This window comes from Notechis scutatus, chromosome 3 (assembly GCF_049901735.1).
Source record: "Notechis scutatus isolate UNSWTSFEM ecotype Mainland chromosome 3, rNotScu1.2, whole genome shotgun sequence".
Lineage (NCBI taxonomy): Eukaryota > Metazoa > Chordata > Lepidosauria > Squamata > Elapidae > Notechis > Notechis scutatus.
The window spans coordinates 17,666,439-17,687,568 of NC_142011.1; positions in this window are offsets into that span (position 1 = coordinate 17,666,439).

The window sequence follows — 21,130 nt, forward strand, 5'->3', positions numbered from 1 at the left end:
AGTGCTCATGACATTTTCACTATGATATAGGTCATTATTTTTTGTTATTTATTTCCAAATAAGGCCAATGGCTAGTGAATCCTCTTTGACCAAGATCAATACATCCTGAGATTAAAATTAGCCAGTTGCTTAATTAATAGGAATCTTTCCATACATAGGTAAATTTGCTTTTTCATTTGCAAAACAAATATTAATTGTATGGCTAATGAAGATAATGTAAGGTTTACATCAAGAGCCTCTTGATGTTTTAAGAGGGCAAATTACTAGTTTTTGTTTGTTTTTGAGACTTTTATACTATAGTTCTGACTGTTATTCACTCAATAATGGATAATACAATCAGTTATGATAATTTCAACACACAGTGGTATTCACGGCATTGTATCCCCCTCAGACAACATGTCATTAAAGGACTTCCAGAATAACCCATGTTAATTTAATCTATTACTTGGTTATGGGAATACTTGTTTGATCATATTTGAAATGGGTGGTGACCCCTTTCGGTCTATATGTTTCAGTACTAATAGCTCTCTGCTGGATTAATGAATATCATTTGGGAATTTAGAATTGTACTCCAAATCTGGCCTTTTTAAGAGAAGTGCAGGAAAAAAAAAACTTATGCAGGTGTAGTTGGTCAGGCAAAACCAGGTCTGGTCCTGTATCTTAACCTAAAACACTTTGTGCTATCCTCTCTTGCGAGAACTCAGCCACCCTCCTTAGTAGACCACAGTTTGTGACAAAATGCATTGTTGTGAATTGAATCCATTTTGCTTAAACAAACCACAATTAAGCAAAACCTGGTTTAGCAGGTCATAAGAACATAGCTGGCAGGTGTTTCTGCTTGGTTTGTTTATTTATTTCTGACTTGAATCCAGCCCATTAAACAGGCGTCTGTTAAATGTATTATCCCACCTCCCGTTTCTGAAACAAAACCAAATTTCTCAGCCCACCTACCTTACAGGGCTGTCGTAAATGGGGGGAAATCAGGGGATCGTTTATGTATGTGGCTTGGAGCTCTTGAAAGGATTAATCTACCCACGCTGATCTGGATGCAAGTTAAGTCCAGCGCGCGCGACTGGAATCCGAGTGAGGCAGTCGCGGTGCGTGGAAGAATTTGGGACTTTGGCGACTTTGGGACTTTGGCGACGGCCACCACCAGGACCTTCGAAAAGCCCCGCTTCTCTTCACTCCGCGGCCTCCGAGAGAAGGGAGATCCCAAAGGTGCTTTTTTTTTCCAAGAGGCAACTGGACTTTCTGGTTTTTCTTTGAAGACGTTTTGCTTCTTCTCTAAGAATCTTCAAGAAGTCCAGTTGCGAAGAAGGAAAAGAGGAAGAAAGCACCTTTGGGACAACCATGACTTGGGTGGCTGAGAATCTCCATAGATAAGTAGAGGGAGTTCCACCGCGTTGGGATTCCCTTTTGCAGGAATTCAACAGGTGCACCTAACTCTGGCCAAACGCCACATTCCCGATTTTAAATTTAACCAAAAAAAAAAAAAATGTAAAGGAGATTGGAGGAATGAAACCTGTTCAAAGCCTGCTTTTATCTCCCCCTTTAGCCGGAATGGCCGGGCTAGCGGCTCCGAGGGTCGACGGAGCCAAAGGTTGGGGAAGAATCTGGGACGGGCGAAAGAGGCGTTAGGAAACGTGGATTGTGGACGGGAGGCTCGCCTTTCATCACACCCGCGATTTCTCTCTCTTGCGCCGAAGGAGGGGAGAGGAGCTCCTTTACTACCAGCTCTGCCCTACGGCGTGTAATCCACCTTCAAAGCCAGAGAGGCCTCTCTCCGTTTGTGCTGACACATCTTAAAGCTTTCGGGAATCCGACAGGTCGACATACTTCCCTATCCCACCCTTTTTTTTTAAATTTATTTTTTTTAAATTTTAATTTTAAAAAACGGAGAAGATCCCGCTTTCTTTAACACACACACACGCACCTTTCAGAAATCTGATTCAATCCTGCATAATTGTGCCAGAGGATGCTTTTACTCAATCTGACCTAAAGTCTCGGTGCGTTCCGCCGGAACGAAGGAGCATAGCTAGTTGTTGTTGTTCCACCCACCCACCCACTCACGTCTGGTCATTCTCTACCAGGTCTCCAGAGAGAGGAGGCCAGGTTTTCTTTCCAACCCCAGTATCGGAGACTTGGATTGAATTGCCGCTCCCATTTGATGGTCCAAATTGTTGAGGCTCGATCGGGATTAAAGGCAGCGCTGTGGAGAGAATTTCGGCGGGAATAAAATGGCTTTGTGTCGGTTCTGTTGTCTAAAGCCCTCGGATTGCTCAAATGAGTTTCCCAGAGCTGCTTTCTAGAAATGTTTTCCCTCTGTCAATCAAGGTTAGGGGGGTCTGCGATATTAAAAATCAAATTCATACACATTTTGCCCTCTTTCCCCCCACCCCGCTCTCTAATCCGAAAGTTTTAATCTGCCAGAGGTAAATAATCCTCACGTAAATAAAAAACGGTTCTTTATTCTCAAGAGACAGAACTGTGTTTTATTTACGTGAGGATTAAACAACAACAACGGGGGAAGGTGGAAGAGAGTTTTTGTTCGAAGTCAATTTAAATATTCCACCCTGTTTACAGTATTTCAACTTCCTTCATAGTCGTCCACGGCCCAAAACGGAAAATGAAAAAAGAACAAAAAAAAAAGAGGGGGGAAGGAGAGAGAATTCAAACCAGATTCTCTCCCTCAATTCTTCTCCACGAATCTCCAAATGGGAGGTTTTTTGAGTTTTTGGAGGCATTTTTCTGTGTGATGATTTCCCCTTATTGTTAAGCGCCTTGAACTTTATTTGAAGAATGGGGGAGCAGATATGTTCTATTTAATTAAAAAAAGCACCATTTGAAACCTCATACCCATTTATCTGGAACTAAGCCCTTGATTTGCTGAGTAACCACATATAAAATTGCACTGCAAGTAAAACAGATAAGTGAAAAATAATGGCACCTGTAAACTCTGCAGGAATGTTTTGACTGTTTATTAGGCTTGGGGGGGCAGAGTTTGTATAGGATTAAACATTGGTTATGCCTGATTCTGTCTGTACTGAATTAGCATATAGATTTCATCATAATTCACAGTCAAGCTTAATTCCTCATTCCTAGCAGTACTGTCCTAAAATACTATTTTATTTTTCCTCTTTAACTTGATAGAGGCAGGAGCCAGTCCAGAATGGGGTGACACAGAAATCTCAGTACAGTAGCTGCAATGTTTCTATTAATGGATATATTTAACTCTTTTAGACCTTTACAATTAGAGCTGCAAGGAACAATAGATGGAAAGACCATAAATAGAAAGACCTATTTCTTAGATGCCTGCTGAGATAAGCTCAATGTTTCTGAGATTTCTCTCCCTCTGCACTCTTCAGCTGAACGACCAAAACTGGGCCAGAACTTTGACATTATCTGCAGCATGAAGACCCACTAAAGTCAATTGTGCTTGACTCCCAGGAAGTTCAGGGAGGTAACAGAACAGAGAAGTGCCTGGTCACCACTTTCCTCCAGAATATTTTTTTAAACTTCATAACTTAGCCTGCAACCCTGAGATTCCCTCCTTTAAATACTTTTAATGTCTTAGGATATTTCTTTTAATTACATAGCCTGGATATTCCCTCAGATTCAGTAAGTAAGTAAGTAAGTAAGTAAGTAAGTAAGTAAGTAAATAAGTAAATAAAGTCACCCAGTGTTGTTGACTTCTTGATAGTGACATGGTGGCATATACATTTAATCAATAAATAATAAAATATAATGGGAATGTATAATGGAAATGTAAACTGCTTGTAGTCATGTAAAAGTGAGATGGGTGGCCATGTAAATTGATAAATAAATAAGGATTGATATTTCCAAATAAACCCTATTGCTGTTTTTTTATGTGCTAGAGATAGAAATGGTGATAGGTTTAATCATATCTGTTCTGCTTTCAGATATGACCTAGAAGTTCCCTCTTATTCTTTCTCTTTCCATCTTTCTCAGTTTAGGATTTCCTAGATTTCATGAATGGTAAACCACAATCCACTCAGCACAGCCAAGGAGGGATAGCTGAGGGTGACAGAAGATGTAGTATAGTTTATCTGGAAAATGCTAGGTTGAGGATCTCTGCAGGACAAAATGTTTATTTGAAGGAGAGGATATTGAATTTAGTCATGCTTTTACCCCGTTAACTGGACATTTCCCAAAATAAGTAAAAGAATGTGGGAGTTTACTACATGGATCACATCGTAACTTTGGATTGAGTTCATTTGTTCCTATTGCGAGCTCACATACTATGCTAAGCCATAATTTTGCAAACCACTGTTGAATAAGCCACACAATAAATCACTGGTCTTGATTTGAAACCACAAAATTTAGATCCATGCATAAATATGAAATATCACACCTTAATAACATATTGGTAATGGCTACACTTATTCATCACATTAAACCAAAACCAAATAAACTTCATTCTGGTTTAATGCAATGTCTGAATCCAACCAGGAGTTTGCATAAAGGTTAGTACATTGCAGGGCTGTGGAGAAATGTAGCTCTAGTTTTGCATCAGTTTATAGGTTCCTAATTCATCCAAGAAAGTGCTTCTTTGATGCTACTAGCCTTAAATGCATTTTTAAATAAAGGATTGCTTCAGAGGAAAGAGTAATAATGTTAAGAGCATTTTTTTCTTTTAAATTTGTTTTTATTGTAATTTTCAAAAATACAAATCACATTTATATTCATAATGACAATTTTGCATCAACAAATACATATATCATATATTGTATTTTATATATATATATATATATATATATATATATATATATATATATATATATATATATATATATATATATATATATATATATATAATAATCTCTTAAGATCTCTTATTTTATTTACAATAATCCATTCTTTTTAATTTTACACCTACTTTTTAGCCACTCATACCATTTATCTTAACTGGACTACAGAGTCCTTAACAGCCACAGAACACACAAGAATCCTACGGCTGATCTTTTTTTCTGGTATGTTGATAGAACATAGAATAGATTCTATACAGATGTAAAAAAAAAAAAAAAAGACAAGAGTTTAGGGTTAGAAGCGCTGGCTCATCTATCATCACTCAGACAGAATGCCACCATACAGGCCATCAGGTATGTGAATTCCATTCTATCTGAACTCCATGTGAAAAGTTCAGTGATGTTTAGTCTATGCCAGCCATTCACACATGCAAATCACCCCACCTCCCATTTCTCATGACACCCCCACAGCCATCCACAGACTCAATCATTAGAACCATTTCACACAGATTGCCCTTCATTTTCCGCATACTACTTTCATCCAGGTTCCAGTGGATGGGAAGGGATCTCTATCCCATCCTAAATTGAGTTGGGATGAATCAGACTATGAAAAGACTTGTGAACATTCCTTTTTTTTCCTTATTGGATTAAGAATGACTGGGCAAATAATTCAATGGTGAGATAGATGAGGTAGCTTCTGCCCTAGGGCAGGAGAAGGAGAGAGTGAGAAAACCCTTGAAGTAACCTTCAGGCCTATGAATCTTAAACAAATGCCTCAACTCTATGGCTCCATTACCCATTCATCCCTTTAAAAGAAAGAAGGAATCCACTATGGGAGACGCTATGGCAGTTGGACTCGCTGCCTGAGTCAGAAAGGACCCTCTAACGATGACAGGCTAGGGGTGATAGTCCGTCCTTAAATTTATGTGGATTTCAACTGCCTTGGTCCTATTGGCTTTAATAAACCAAATCAGGCCCCAGATTGAGGATAATATTAAATAGGGTCCACCATTTTAAATCCCAACTTGGTTTTGCCACATAATGTGTCTATCTTATGAGTGGTACAGTTATCCTGCATCCCACAGGCGAAGGATGGATTACGGTTAACTAAACATAATTTTGTATTAGAACAAGTCCGATGCATTAATCCTTTTAATCCCAGGCAGAAAAACCAATTCCTTAAAACATAAGCCCCAAGGATCTCTGAACATTTCTGATTTTGCCTGCTTCTGCTCTTGGACCATTGATTTCAATGGAAAAACCAAATGGAAGAGACAGGAAATACTTTAATGTAGGCTGTAATATGAATAAATAGTACGAAGGAGGAAAATCTAAATGAATATTTAGTTCCAAAGGCCTCTCAGCTACATTTTCAGTTTGACCCACTCAGTGAAAACAATTTTCATCTTCTTATGTGGTAGAAAGACAGATAAAAAACTAACTCTTCTTAGAAAACATTTGTGTTGGAAATTGTCTTTTTTCTCCTCATCTGATCTATGGAAGATGGCAAAGGAATCAAATTAATCTATTTTAATTCACTAAATTTCTGCACTGCACATCTTTCCTAAGAGACTCTGGCAAGCAAAGGCGAAATTGGGACAGAAATGATTTTTTACAAGGCTGACAAAGCTCACCTCAATTAAAAGAGTAGATCTAATTTAACTGATATACCGAATCATACTAGGTACTAATCAAGAGGTGATCAGCAGTGGACTATCAACATTGCAAAAATATCGAATATCAGATATTTTTTAAAAGGGAAAACATCTCTCTGAACTTACTTCTCCTTACATTTTCCCAACAGGTGGTAATATAATTGTGTTTGCAAACAAACCCATGACACTATCAATTCTTTCAAATCATTTTGGAGCCATATTTCATGATTACAGGAGGTTGGTTAGTTAGAGAGGCCTTGCTTTCTCTCTCCCTGTCGTGATACTTCAGTGTGGTCCCTGTATATTTTAAATAAAGTTTCGGCTGCTTTGAAAGCCTGCAGGGAATTACAGCTCAGTGTATTCTTTTCTTTCAGCCAAACCCAGACGTAATAGTTTTAATCACCTGTACGGGTGAGAGTCTCATAACAGTTCCTCATAAAAGAGTTCTCATCTTGGTTTTATAGTAACTAAAATACTTTCGTTCTATGTAATGCTGACTTTTTATATTTTTATACACAGACTTTTTGGGGGTTGGTAGTTTTATTAACTTTCTTACTGCCTATCTTTTCACACCACCTGCCTCACCTAAGTGGCTCTGGGGGAGGCTTAGACTTTTGAACTTATTTCAGAATGGATTGAGGAATAATTGTATTTATTTTGCATACCACCAACCCTTATGCTGACTCTGGCCTTTAGCTACAAGGCATTGCTATAATGGTTCGTCACAGCACAGTCAGCCAGATGTTCAGACTGGATTTGGCATTTTTGTCCACCTATCGAGTCTTTCCCAAGGACCTGGGATAGGCAGATGTAGATGTTTGATGGTGTTACAGGTATCATCATGGGAGTTCTGAATAAAGCTGCCTTTTGCAACTGATGGTGAATTTGTCAGTTCCAATGGTGTTCAGTGGTGAAAGTTCTGTACATTTAGGCAAGAAAAAACCAAATGCACAGGTATAGTATATGTGGTATCTGGCTCAATAGTAGTAACTGTGAGATTTTGGAGTACTAGTGGACAACCACGTACTGTAAATATGAACCAGCAGTGTGCTGCAACTGCCCCAAAAAGCCAATACAGGTCTAGACTACATTAACAGAGGGGTAGAATCAAGATCAAATGAAGTGTTAATATCACTTTATAATGCCTTGGTAAGACCACACTTGGAATACTGCATCCAGTTTTGGTCACCACAATGTAAAAAAGATATTATTGAGGCTCGAGGTGACATGATAGCAGTGTTCCAATATCTAAGAGGCTGCCACAAAGAACAGGCATTCAACCTATTTTCCAAAACACCTGAAAGCAAGACAAGAAGCAAGTAATGGAAACCTAATCAAAAAAGAGAACCAACCTAGAACTAAGGAAGAATTTGAGAACAATTAATTGGTGGAACAACTTGCCTCCAGAAGCTTTTAAAAATATATTGGATAATGATTTGTCTGAAATGGTATAGGGTTTCCTGCCTGAGCAGGGGGTTGGACTAGAAGACCTCCAAGGTCCCTTCCAACCCTGTTATTCTGGTGCTCCAATTGTTTTAGGATCGTAGCCAAGGGGCCAATTACTACTGTTACTACCTTTGGTTGCTTTTGATACAGTCATTCTATTTCTGTTTGCATGTCTTTGTACTTTTTTGTCTTCTCTAGTTTTTTTTCCTATTCTGCTGTTTTCAGGTACTGCCTTGTTCACAATTCAGATTTTGTTGTCTTTCCTATCAACAATTGTTAAGTTTGGAGTGTTATGTGCAGGTCCCTATCTGTTTGAATTCTAAAGTTCCAGAGCACTTTAGTTTCTCCATTTTCTATTATTTTCTCCATTTTATGGTCCCACCAGTTTTTGCATGCAAGCAAATAGTATTGCTTCCAATGTACAATTGTTGCTACTTTGTCATGCCGTTGCTTGTAGTTATCAGTGACTAACCAGGTGATCCACTGTTTCTTCAACTTCTTTATAGAGACAGCACTTGCTATCCTTTGCTGTCTTCTCAATTCTGGCTTTGTATCCATCACTACTACTACTAAGCTGTGGTGGTCCGGTGGTTAAAGTGCAGTACTGCGGGCTACTTCTGCAGACTGCCAGCTGCCTGCAGTGCAGGCAGTTCAGATCTCACCAGACTCAGCCTTCCATCCTTCCAAGGTGGGTAAAATAAGGACCCAAATTGTTGGGGGCAATATGTTGATTCTGTAAACCACTTAGAGAGGGCTGTAAAGCACTGTGAAGCTGTATATAAGTCTCAGTGCTATTGCTATTATTGTTAATATTACTATTATCACTATTATAGTAGTAATATTATTACTAGTGCTACCATACTGCTATGTATCAGTATACTTTAAACAATGGCAGGCAGCTAATTCTAGTTATCCATTTAATTTCCCATAATCCCTCTAAGTGCTGTTCTGGGACATTATGGAAAATCTAAGGAATTGTTAGACCTTCATTGCCACGTACCCCATCCTGTACAACCACAATAACTAGAGAAGCCAGTCCCTGAAGTGAACAACGCCCCTCCAACTTGAAATCCACCCAGGATCCCTTATGTTGTCCATAAGATCTCCCATATCCTTTTGTCATAGAAATTGGAAGCTGTTTGTAATACGGACAGGAGGATTATGTAATATGGACACAATAAATAACCACTATCATGGGTCTGTCTTTTGGATAAGTCTTTTCTGGATTCCTGTCATCTATTGTTTCCAATTCATTCCTCTATTGATTTTAGGAGTTTTATTTTGGCTATGAAAGGTAATTTCAAGGACCCTATTTGCAAATTGTAAAAGGCTGAAATGCTGACATAATAAAATTCTTCAGCTAGCATTTTTTCCTTACTAAGGAAGAATATCACATTGTTCCTCCTTGAAAGCCTTACCTGGTGTCCTTTCAGGAGAACATGAATCAAGTGATACAATCTCTTCTTGAATTATGGAAAGTAATTAAAGGCCAGAGATGGCAACATTCCCAAAAAGGACATTTTGGGAGTCTTTGTGATTAAGAGTTTGGCTGACAACTGCAATCAATGAAATACCTCATCTAGAAGTGGCTTGGTATATCTGCCATTGAGTTCATGCAAATGACTTCTAGTGGGCATATATTATCTATATTGCTAAATCCAAGCATTGACAATCTCCCACTTCCTTCAGCTCTTGGAGACACTTCAAGAAGAGGGACCTCTGAAAACAGAAAGTAGTCTAGTAACCTCCCTGAATAATTACATTGTGTAGACTATTAATGAGTTCCCAGAAGCTGCCTGAACCACAATTTATTAAATAAATCATAAATGACTGAACAATACTGTACAAGCTATAAACTAGGGTTCACCAACCAAAGTTGCTGAATTTACATAATATCATCAGCCAAAATCAGACTAATCACATTATGGTTAAAATGTTGAATGAACCAGGCATGTGTGTGCATGTTTTATATAGAACTGGATATTCCATAATGAAGGCAGTAATATAGTTCTCTGAAAGAGCAGTTTTGATCCTATTCTAGGTAAGCCTTTTTCATTACAAAAAAGATGTTGAGACTTTGGAAAAAGTGCAAAGAAGAGCAAAATGATTAATGGCACGGAGACAAAAACATGTGAAAACGATTGCAGGAATTGGGTATGGCCAGTCTACAGAAAAGAAGGACTAGGGGTGACATGATAGCAGTACTCCAGTATTTGAGGGGCTGCCACAAAGAAGAAGGGGTCAATTTATTTTCCATACTACCAGAAGGCAGGATGAGAAACAATGGGTGGAAACTAATCAGGGAGAGAAGCAACCTGGAATTAAGGATAAACTGTCAACTCATAAAATATTTCTAAGGTCATTTTAGAGCTGCCAACAGAAAGGGAGGGGGAAAGGGGGTTTGAAAGAACAGTGCAGCAGCTAGGAAATCGAAAGTGCATTCCATACATAGTTTTTCAGAGATAGTAACTAGGTGACTGAAGTTTCTGCCATGCAAAAATCTAACTGGAGAACATGATTGATGACTCTTGACTGTGGATGCATCTCATTGGAGAATATGAATTATGATACACTCAGGGGGTGGGGGGAAATCAGGGTCAAGGGTGACAATGAATTATGTGCCTCAGAGTTGGCTACATCCAGGCAGTGCCAGACATGTTAACTTCCAATAAATCCTTTTGAAGTTTTGGAAGTTTGGCTTGAGACTCATGATTTATTTGGGGTAACTGCTGGAATCCTGACAGAAACTTCTAACAGTGAGGACAATTAGCCAGTGGAACAGCTTGCCTTTGGAAGTTGTTGCTGAAGTCCATCCGGCCCCTACCTTTTGACCTCTGCCTCCCAGAATTTGCCTCCTTGCAGCAAACAACAAACAAGCTGGTCAGCTTGAGCACAGCCTGATTTAGCATGAGCAGCTGATCGGTGGTTGGATCGGCCTCCTGGAATACCATCAATCAGCCGTTCCAGGTTGCAGGGATCACTGCCGCCGATTACCTATCGCCGCCTCTGCGCACCCCATTTCACACAGCCTCTGTGCATTCCTATCACTGTCACTGCAAGGGCCTGGAATAGGCTGAAAATGGAGTGTGGGGAAGCCGAAAATGGGGTGCGTGGAGGCAGCGATAGGTAGTGGCGATAGGTGGCAGCGATCCCCGCAGTCTGGAACAGCTGATAGTTGGTATTCCAGGAGGCTGATCCAACTGCCAATCAGCTGCTCGTGCTAAATCAGGCTGTGCTGCAGCTGACCAGGCTGTTTGCTGCAAGGAAGCAAATTGCTGGGAGGCAGAGGCAGATTTTTATTTCTTGTTTTCCTCCACAAAAGCTAGGTGCATCTTATTGTCTGGAGCATGTTATAGTGCAAAAAAATGCAGTAAATTAGGCAACATAGTATTAGATCAGACTCCTACTATTGTCCTTCTCCAACTAAAATAAAGCAGGAACCAGAGAGTTTGTATATGACTTCAGGTTTAAATAGTGTTAAAGTACCTTGGAATAACTGCCTTGCTCTACCTGTCAAAGCAGGTACCAGTGTCTTCTGTCCTTTGCAGTTTACCTAGATTCTGTTTCAGGTAACCGAAACAGGTAACTGGTTCAAAGATGTCAACTGCCTTCTCTGCTTTTTCTTTTTTCAAGAAAAACAGAATATTTCACAATGGTTTGAAAATGAATTGCAGTTAGCACTGCCAAATGAGATGCAGTCATGAGCAGTGTTGCCTTGCTAGCTTGTTGCAAAAAAAACAACAACCCACTATTTTTAAAACTATTCATTTTCCCCTATAAAAGTACAGTCTTATAAAAACAATTTAAAGACCAATATTCTTATTTGGGCAGAAAGGATTACAACACCTTTAAAGCGGACCACAGCTGTAATATAAATTTTTCTTGAACTGCAGTTCACTTCACCAAATGGACAACATGTTGGCTTGATACATGTTGGTATATTCATGTGATTATGAAATTATAAGGTGGGAGGTAGAGATAGATATTATCAAGTTCGTCAGATGATCAGAAGCACTTTATCCAGCTGAGATATACAGTAGAAGTATGTGTACAACCAACCACTGAAATAGAGAGCTTGTTTCTTGAGGTCAGAACAAACTACTCATGTAAAACACTGCATTCCTCAAAATGAGAAGTCCTATCAAGTTACAGATAAGTTGATATCTCTGATGCAAACTGATGCAATCAGTAGGGTTTCAGTTAGAACATTCATCTTTTTCTCAAGGCTGAGTCAGTTCCACCATGAATTTTCAGAAGTTATTAATGCATAATATAATCTTGCTAGCCAGGGAGTGATAAGCTTGCCACATACAAAAGAACCAACACTATTAATATCAGCTGTCGGCATATTTGAAGGGCTACCAGTTTCCAGCTACAAAAACCCACACACCACTAGACAACAGCAGAGAGATACAAAAAAAATAGTCTTCTTCTGTGCTCCCATCTAATGACCATCCTGAAATTGAGAGCTCTAATTCTGACATCCTCCATGAGAGAGATTTCCTTCTTCCCAATCACCAGATCTCAGGCTCCTCACCAGATATATATGGTATAACTATTTAGACTTATATTGTCTTCCTGTAGAAATCTAAGGTGCGCTTTCCATCACGTAACACAATTGTTTGCTGTTGGTTTAACATTTTCTCTTACTCTCCAAATTTCTGAAAAGCGTAAGCCTAGATTTCTGTTGTTCCTCTTGTTTTTCTTGTATTGTACTCAGATTCATATTGCACATTGTTCCACATTATTAACACCATAGGGGCTCCTTCATTCTCATTGGAAGTGGGAGAGAAATTGTATGAACATTGAATAGTTAGTGATGGATCCTTAGATTGCAAGGTAGATGAGTGAAATAATCAATGAAATGTACATGGGTGATATAGCCCAGTATGACATTGGACTGAATGATGGAAAATAAATGAACTCTTTTCATTCAAGATTTCATGTATATATACATGCATAATGGATTTAAAACATTCCTAATTGATTGTAGTTCCAGATTACTAGAACTGCATTTAAATATTTCAATTCATGTCTGATCACAAAAGCTGAGTAAGGATAGTGTACATGAGAACTCTTAAGTTTATGTTCCAAAAATTATTTTAAAAAATAAAATAAAAACAGAATAACTTTACATATATTACTGTTTCAATTAATATCTTCCCTTTCTGCCTAGATTCAATTCCCTAACCCTAAATAATTTTATAAAACATCTGGTAGAACAATTTAGCTTTGTAATCTGACATTTAAGTACTTGAGCCTGAATTGGTAAATTCAAAGAATTTGAAATCAGGCTTTGTTCTCTCTGGGAAGAAAGAGAATAATAAGAATTCAAAAATGGGACGTACCCCCAAAAAAAATACCAGTACCTAATGCCTTGTTTTAAGTACTTCTGATTAACTAGGGGGCACATAAAAATAATACCAGCTTGATTTTCTAAGTGTGAAGCGGTTAATTTTTTGCCACCACAGTTTAACCATAACCCACCCCATGGCAAGGTAAAGTTCAACAAAGCTTCCATCTGGAAAAGAAGCTCTGGCACATATTTTAGGTTCATGAGAAAAACAACAAAGGGTTTATTTTCTGGCAGGTTAGGTAAACATATGCCATGAATTTAATTTTGTGCTAGTATAAATTAGAAAGCTGGAGTTAATTAGTGTTGTTCTACCACTGACAATTAAGGGATATGACTAAAAAGCATAGTTGTAGAGTTGGCACAGTCATGAGTTTTCTATCCAAAATCCCATCCTGGCATTTCTCACACCTTTCACAGAGAAATCTTGAGATTGATAGTTTGACAAGAGAATTTACTGGTCCAGTAAAGTTGTGCTATCCAGATCAAAGTTATATACTGATTTCTGGGAACACAGCTGAATTATTTTTTTCAAGAAGTGGTAAACATGCTGACTTGAGTTTACAACTAAAGAAAATGAAGCTGATTTCTATCAGTGTTATATCTTGTGTTTGTGCTGGTTCTGGTGGATCTTAAAAGATGTGTGGTCAAATTCTCATAATTCATATCATACTTTTTGAATAAATTTGAAGTTGGTCTTGATGCATTAACTTAATCCAATCACAAGGTTGTTACAAAAATAATAAGGGGTGAGTAGGTTGAAATAATGGAAAAGAAAGATATATCTTGCTTCAATATCCTTAATGCTGAGTAGCTATGTAAAATACAGTTCCCGTATTACACAAAGAAGAAAATCTACTCTTGCTCTGAAAGAGTACGCCAGTGTGCTACAAAACCTGAGACTATAGATATGTAATAGAACAGGGTATGATGTTAAGGTGTTAGACTAGGTTCCAGAAAACCAAGATTCAGGGCTATCCTCAAACATGGAAATTTACAATGTGACCTTAAGCCAGTGCCTCTCTCTTAGTAACCGCCTGTCCCATCAGAATGTTGTAAAAATGCCTCCAAAGGAAAAGCAGTCTATAGATCTAACATATACTAACTGAATCTAGTAAAATGTGTTTTTTTCCTTTATGCATGGAAGATATTAAACTCAGAAATTAGAATTTCTGACTCACCTTTCTGAACTTGGAAAACTCACTTTCTGCTGCTTATCTTTTAATTTATAAGCTTGGGGGCAGTTTTCTCTCTCTCTCTCTCTCTCTCTTTAATAAATGGGATGAAATGCAATAAATAGTCCAGAAAATAAGCTTCACCCTTATTCTTTCAGTCACAAGCAATATGAGGATAAATTCTCCTCACCAACTTTTAGGAAGAAATACTGATCAGGTTAGGTGATACCTAAAGTGATACCTTTAGGTGATACCTTTAGGTGATACCTAAAGTGCAGAGTAGTCACCCCAAAAATTGCAAGACTTTTAGATGGTTTATATTCCAAAAATTGTAGCTGCTGAGACATAATCCTATGTTCTTCCAGAATCTATGGGTTAAGGCTTTTGCATTCTCTGACAGCCAGATAATTAATTTGCAGGTAACTTTTTTTTAAAAAAAAAAAAAACCTCAAACAAATACAAAGAAAAACATGAGGACAGTGCTTCAACTGCTTGGCTTAATAATGTAGATTGCTCTTGTTTAATAATGGTTGCATTTACATAAGCCCCATGGAGGCTTTGAAGTGAGTGGAGGGGAGGGGATGAGCTGACACTTTTGCTGAAATCACTTTTGTTTGACTGGAGACAGTTTTCTGCTGGACTGGTTTAACAAGGTAACAGTCCATTGGCTCCCAAAGATGCCAGCCAAATTGAACAAAGGAGTAAAAAAAAATAAAAAAATCCACACACACTCCCATCCCAAATCCTTCTCTCTTGCCTGCTCACTTCTAGACCAACATCTGCATTGATGGTAAATGCAAGGAAAAGCACTTCAAAAAAAGGCTCTTTCTCCTTACCTGATTTGCAACGCCAGCAAAGAATTTTAGAGCATTTATTTCTAACAAAATGTCTCTTGAATTACAAAGCAGAGTCTTTCACCTGGCCAAGTCAAACCATGAACCACGTCTTGAAGTCATTACTAAGGGTTTCTTTTAATGGTATTTGGTAGATTAGATGGGAAATTGGGAGACTCCACTCTGGCTTAATCCCAACTTTTTAAGACATAGTTTATTTGTATAATTTGCAACAGCCAATTATAGAAAGATACTGATCCAATATGAGTGTTGTGGCTCCTTTATTGTGGTTTGTTTTACAAACCTTCCCTGTTCAAATGCTTTCATTTGTGTTTTGCATAAATCCTATGATCTGATCCATTTTGGAACTTGGGAGTTTTCTTCTCTGTTTACAGCTCATTTCATTATGCTGCAATTTTCCTGGTTCCTTGTCACTTCTCTTGAAAAAAAACCCAACATTTTAAAGAAACACAGGTGTGTGTTTGCCTTTTCACTGTATAAAATAATGGCATACAAACGAATCAAACTACCAATTGGATGAAATGATGAACCCTGTCTTGTCCATAGGAAAGAGGGATTAAAAATAAAACATCTTAAAAAAATAAAATTAATTTTGGCTTGAATCCTTTGTATGTTGTGCTAGAATGTTAAATAATGAGGAGGGTGTTTTCTGTTTTGGAGCAGAGATGAATAGGGCTCAAATGTTTCATTGTAATTCTATTATGAATTATCAAGGATTAATTTAGGATAATGCAAGTAGCATTAGATTATACAATTCCTTAGGGCTGCTACTGTCTTTTCTGGGACTTGTTCCAGTGTCTGTAAAAACAGCCTGATGAACTAAAACCAACTTTTTTCTATATACTGTTAGATCAAATGAGATGCAAATCCCTCTAGACCAGCAGAGCTATTAGTTAAGCCATTGGACTCAGCTTGGACAGGTTCAAATTCTCTTGGATTTCTGAGTCACTTATATTCCTGAATTATTCTTCTGTATGCATTTTGAATTCTGAGAGATCAAGTGGCATACAAATGCAAAAGGATGAAATGTGGTTGAAAAAATGGTCAGCTTTACAAAAACCTATGGAATGCTTTTCTTTTAAAATCATCAAAGAACTTCAGCATAAAGCAAAGCAATAAATTGTGATTTAACAATGTAAATGGTCTGAATCTCCTGCCTGGCTCTGGCACCACTTTAGATCAAGAGTGGGAAACAACCACACAGACTGTCTGTCTGTCTGTCTCTGTCTCTCTCTCTTTCTCTCCCCCTCTCTCCCCCCCCATTCACCCCCCAACACCTGCACTCTTACAATTACCATTGCTTATTCACTTAATCTCTTCTTTAGCCATCTCAGTCACCTAAACAAGGCTGATAACATGGAGTTATTCTATTTTTTAAAACAATAACCACAGCCCTAACAACACGGGGTAAATGTGGAGATTAAATTTCAGCAAAATTATGGTTGTACATCTTGTCTTTGAAACTCCTCAAGGCCTGAGACCTGACCATTTTGGTGAGGTGGTTGTATCACCAACACCTTCCAGCTTTTAGAGTATAAATCTTTGAGGTCCTTGGTACTTTCTGAGCTTGGTTGTTTTCCTGCAGACATTTCATTACACAATTAGGTAACATAACCAGTGCTCTCTTCTAGCCTTGATAATGTTATCTAGTTTGGATAATAAACATTTGCAAGAAAGCAACCAAGCTCAGAGAGCACCAAGGATTCCCACAATTCAACCCTGAGCTACAAATGTTCTCTTCTATTAGTATAAATCCTTATTTTAAAAAAGAAGGAAATGAAGTTCTCAGTCCTAAAAACCTTCTGATGTCCATGGAGATTGAGGTTAGTAGTAAGTAAATAAGTTGCCTTCCTTTTCCTCCCCTCAGTGATTTTGTGGGAGTTTTCTAAAATGCTGAAATGCAATGGGGAAATCCTTGATTTCTGGGGGAAGAAACAGGGCATTAAAAATAGGGTGAACAAGCAAGTTGAGCTAGAAAGTTGAGTGGCTATTTAGCATCTGACAGGCAGTTTTTGTCTCTTGCTTTGGTCAAACATGTTAAAGACTAGTAGGAAATTTAAGAACTGTATAGAAAATACAGACTGGAAAATTAAGCAAGAATGATTATCCATTATAGTTGTGTTTCTATGATTTCTAAACATTACAGCAAGCTTCCAAAGCAAAAACCAAAACAGGAGACTGGCAAGCAATGTTTATCAAAGAGCACAAACCTTGACTTCTTCAAAATTATCCCTAGTAGGTTAAGTAGATTATCTTATGTAAATAATTTCCGTAGCTTGCAGGCTTAATTTATTGGATTCATGCATGAAAAGCCATGGTGTGTTTAATATTACTTTTATTAAATAAACCATAGGTTATAGGTTAAGGGCCAGAATGGCTAGGGTCACAATCACCCTAAAACCAAGCCAAACAATATTATGACTTAGTTGTGATGTAACACTCCAGCCTGTGTCTTCAGAAAATTGCTCCTCTTTTTGAACACCACACATTAAACAACATATGTTGAGCCTTACAACTGTGACCACTTTTTTCTTCCCAGCTGGCCAGACTTTTCTGCCTTTAATAGCAGTGTGAGACTGAAAATTAATTAGGAAAAGCTTCTTTACATAGTAGGAAAGTCTTCAACTGCTAAATATCCATGTGTGGAGAGGTCATTAAGGAAAAGATGCCAAACCCAATTCCAGTATGGTACACTTTTGAACAATCTTTATCTGTCTTTCAGATCTTGAAAGGAAAATATTTTTCAAGTCCGTAATTAAAACTAGCAGATCCCAAGGATGGGAGTCTAGTCATCCATACAGTAGTTTCTTGGTTTCCAGGCCTGAGAGAAATAATATTTGCTATGGTGTATCATCAGTGCAGTATGTGTAATTTCTCTTAACCCCAGTGATTTATATTCTCTTAAGTGTATCGTGTGTCAAACCACATTTAAAATCATTAAAGGAATTATGAGATCCAACTTTCTACCACCTCTCCACATCCCATTTAAAAATGTGATTTAAAAAAAAAAATTCCTGCATAGGTAATATCTTTCTAAAAGATGTCTTAAAGAATGCTGTATAAGAACATTCAGTCAATGTTAATGTCCTCCTTTTGAAAAGCTTTTTGGGCAACTGTCCATTTTAAGTGTTTTCAGCCATTCAAAAAAGAATCAACATTTTAAAAATCCCAAGCAATTTGGATTTTTTTTAACATAAACCACACAAGAAAAAAAATCAGTCAGATGTATATCTGATAAACCTACTATGAATTATTTTCTTGGGTTTTTCAAATATCAGTTTTATTTCGATTTTGCTATTTGGTCTTCTATATATAATTTTTAAGCCTTCTCCCCTAAAACAGAAGGTGGAGTTAAAGTATTTTAAAATACAACAATATAAAAATCAAATTCCATCAGAGTATTAGTTGTTGTTGTTATTATTATTATTATTATTATTATTATTATTATTATTATTATTATTATTATTATTATTATTATTACCTGTCTTGCTGTTAATGCGGAAAAATATGTATGAAAAATGGATGTACATCAAATGAATAGATAAAAGTTGCTACTTCCATTCCTGCAGAAAGGGTGGAACATAAATCTATGTTCCAGTGTTCAGTGTTTCAGTGTTCTCCACATTTTATTCTCATTTTTATTTATTTATAATAAGTAAAAATGAGAATAAAGTCTGGAGAACACTGGAAAAAAAACATAAGTGAAGGTTTTCTTTCTTTGCACAAAAATGGGCAATTCTTATCTTTGAACGATGCCCTTACTCTTAAGCTTCTGATACCTTTACTAAACACATATCTACTCACTGGGAAAAATTTTCTTAACATTTTAAAATGCAAAGCCTGTTAGTTGATTATATCCTCAAGATAACTCAAAGATATTCAGGTTTTAATCTGAATATTACAACAGATTAAATTCCTCACCAATGCACCTGGGTGTGGTAACCTGAGATAACATTCCAGTCTATTGAGATGGTTGAAGATTGAAACACATTCTAATACAATTTGAAAGTGTGTGTGTGTGGGGTGGGTGGGGGGAGGGATTCAGAATTTTTCCCTCTCAGTTTTGTTTTCCCTGGGAATTCTCTAAGTATATTTTTTGGAGTTACTCTGATATTATTAGATCTAATCAGGAACGGTTATCTTTCCCAAAACTATCATATCCATCTTTTTGCAACATTCCTTTGCCATCCTGACCTAATATTGCACATCAGACAGTTGAAAGATAAGTAAACTTACAACCTATGCAGAATCTTCCTAGAAATGTTAAGTTCCAACTGCACAAGAACCTCTGCTTTTTTCTTTTCTGGAATACACTATGTCGGCCCAGAGATATTCAGACTTTTGTGGCTGGCAGTTGAATCAATCTGATTTAGGTTCAACATATTCTGATGTCCAATGTTATGCCACTATTGCCAACTCAAAATATTTTAAAGACTTCAATGCCAACCAAATTTTCTTGGATCCCCCCCCCCCAAGCTCTTATTCAATTATATGAAATACCATTTGCTTTTGAAACACTATCCTGGAGGAAGGGAATTGTACAAAAAGTATCACAGGTCAAGCACACGATGAGAGTAGCAGCGAAGACATCAAGCCAGAAACTGAGAGATTGTGTGTTCTAATAATGCCTTATGCACAAAGCCAACTGTATGAGCTTGGGCCACCCACTCGTGGAAAGAAGAAATGGCAAACAACTTCTGGGGAAAAAAAAAAAACTTTGCCAGGAAAACTGTAGGGACTATTCCATGTAGTCTGCAAGAATTAGACTATTTTCCAAAGCATCCAAAGGCAGGACAAGAAGCAAGGGATGGAAACTAATCAAGGAGAGAAGCAACCTAGAACTAAGTAGAAATTTCCTGACAGAACAATTAATCAGTGGATCAACTTGCCTCCAGAAGTTGTGGATGCTCCAACACTGGAAGTTTTTAAGAAGAGTTTGGATAACCATTTGGCTGAAGTGGTGTACTGTTTCCTGCCTAGGCAGGGGATTGGACTAGAAGACTTCCAAAGTTCCTTCCAACCAGGGGTAGGATTCGACTGGTTCGGACAGGTTTGGGCGAACCGGTAGTTCTGTTGAGTATTTGGTCCTGCCCCCCCTACCTCTGCCCTTTTCCTGTGCTTTATTTCCTTGTTTTTGAGCACAGCTGATTCATGTAGCAGAACGGTTTGCTGTGCATCAGCTGTTTTATTCACAGTGGCTGCAACAGAAGGTAAGTATTATAGCTAAAAATGGTCTTTTCTAAATGTTGGGCGTGTTTGGTGTGCGCGTTCACCGAACCAGTTGTTACACCGGTTGAATCGCACCACTGCTTCCAACTCTGTTACTCTGTTATGATCAAATTGAAAAGAAGGGAAAAAAAGCATAGGATGCTCCCATGAAGTTATGAGGTAGACAAAATATGTGTGTGACTCTGTGTGTGTGTGTGTGTGTATCCCCTCATCTTTCCCAACTTTCCATTTTCCACTAAAAGCCAAGGGAAGACTTTAAGAAGGAACTTCTCCCATGTTGCTTTTCAATAGCAGAACTAATGATATCTGACTTTAAATGAATTGGCAAAAGCAGAAGTCGTTATTTTTCAATCATTCACTGATAAATAAGCATGCAAATGCAAATTCAGTTATATTTTAAGAATTCAAACTTTGATTGCTTCTAAAAGGCACCTTAACTACAAGCACAAATTGTATTCATTTGAGTGGCTTACCTTCAGGATATAGCAAGTGATTGTGAATCTATTCAAAGTATAATACATTTATTATTTGTGTAGAAGGTGGAAATGAGAGTGAAACTGTAAGCACTAACAATGAAACTAAAGCTTAACTGTTTGGAGCACCCAATGCAAAGAGAAGAGCAACCCTGGAAAATCTGAAAGCAGGCAAAAAA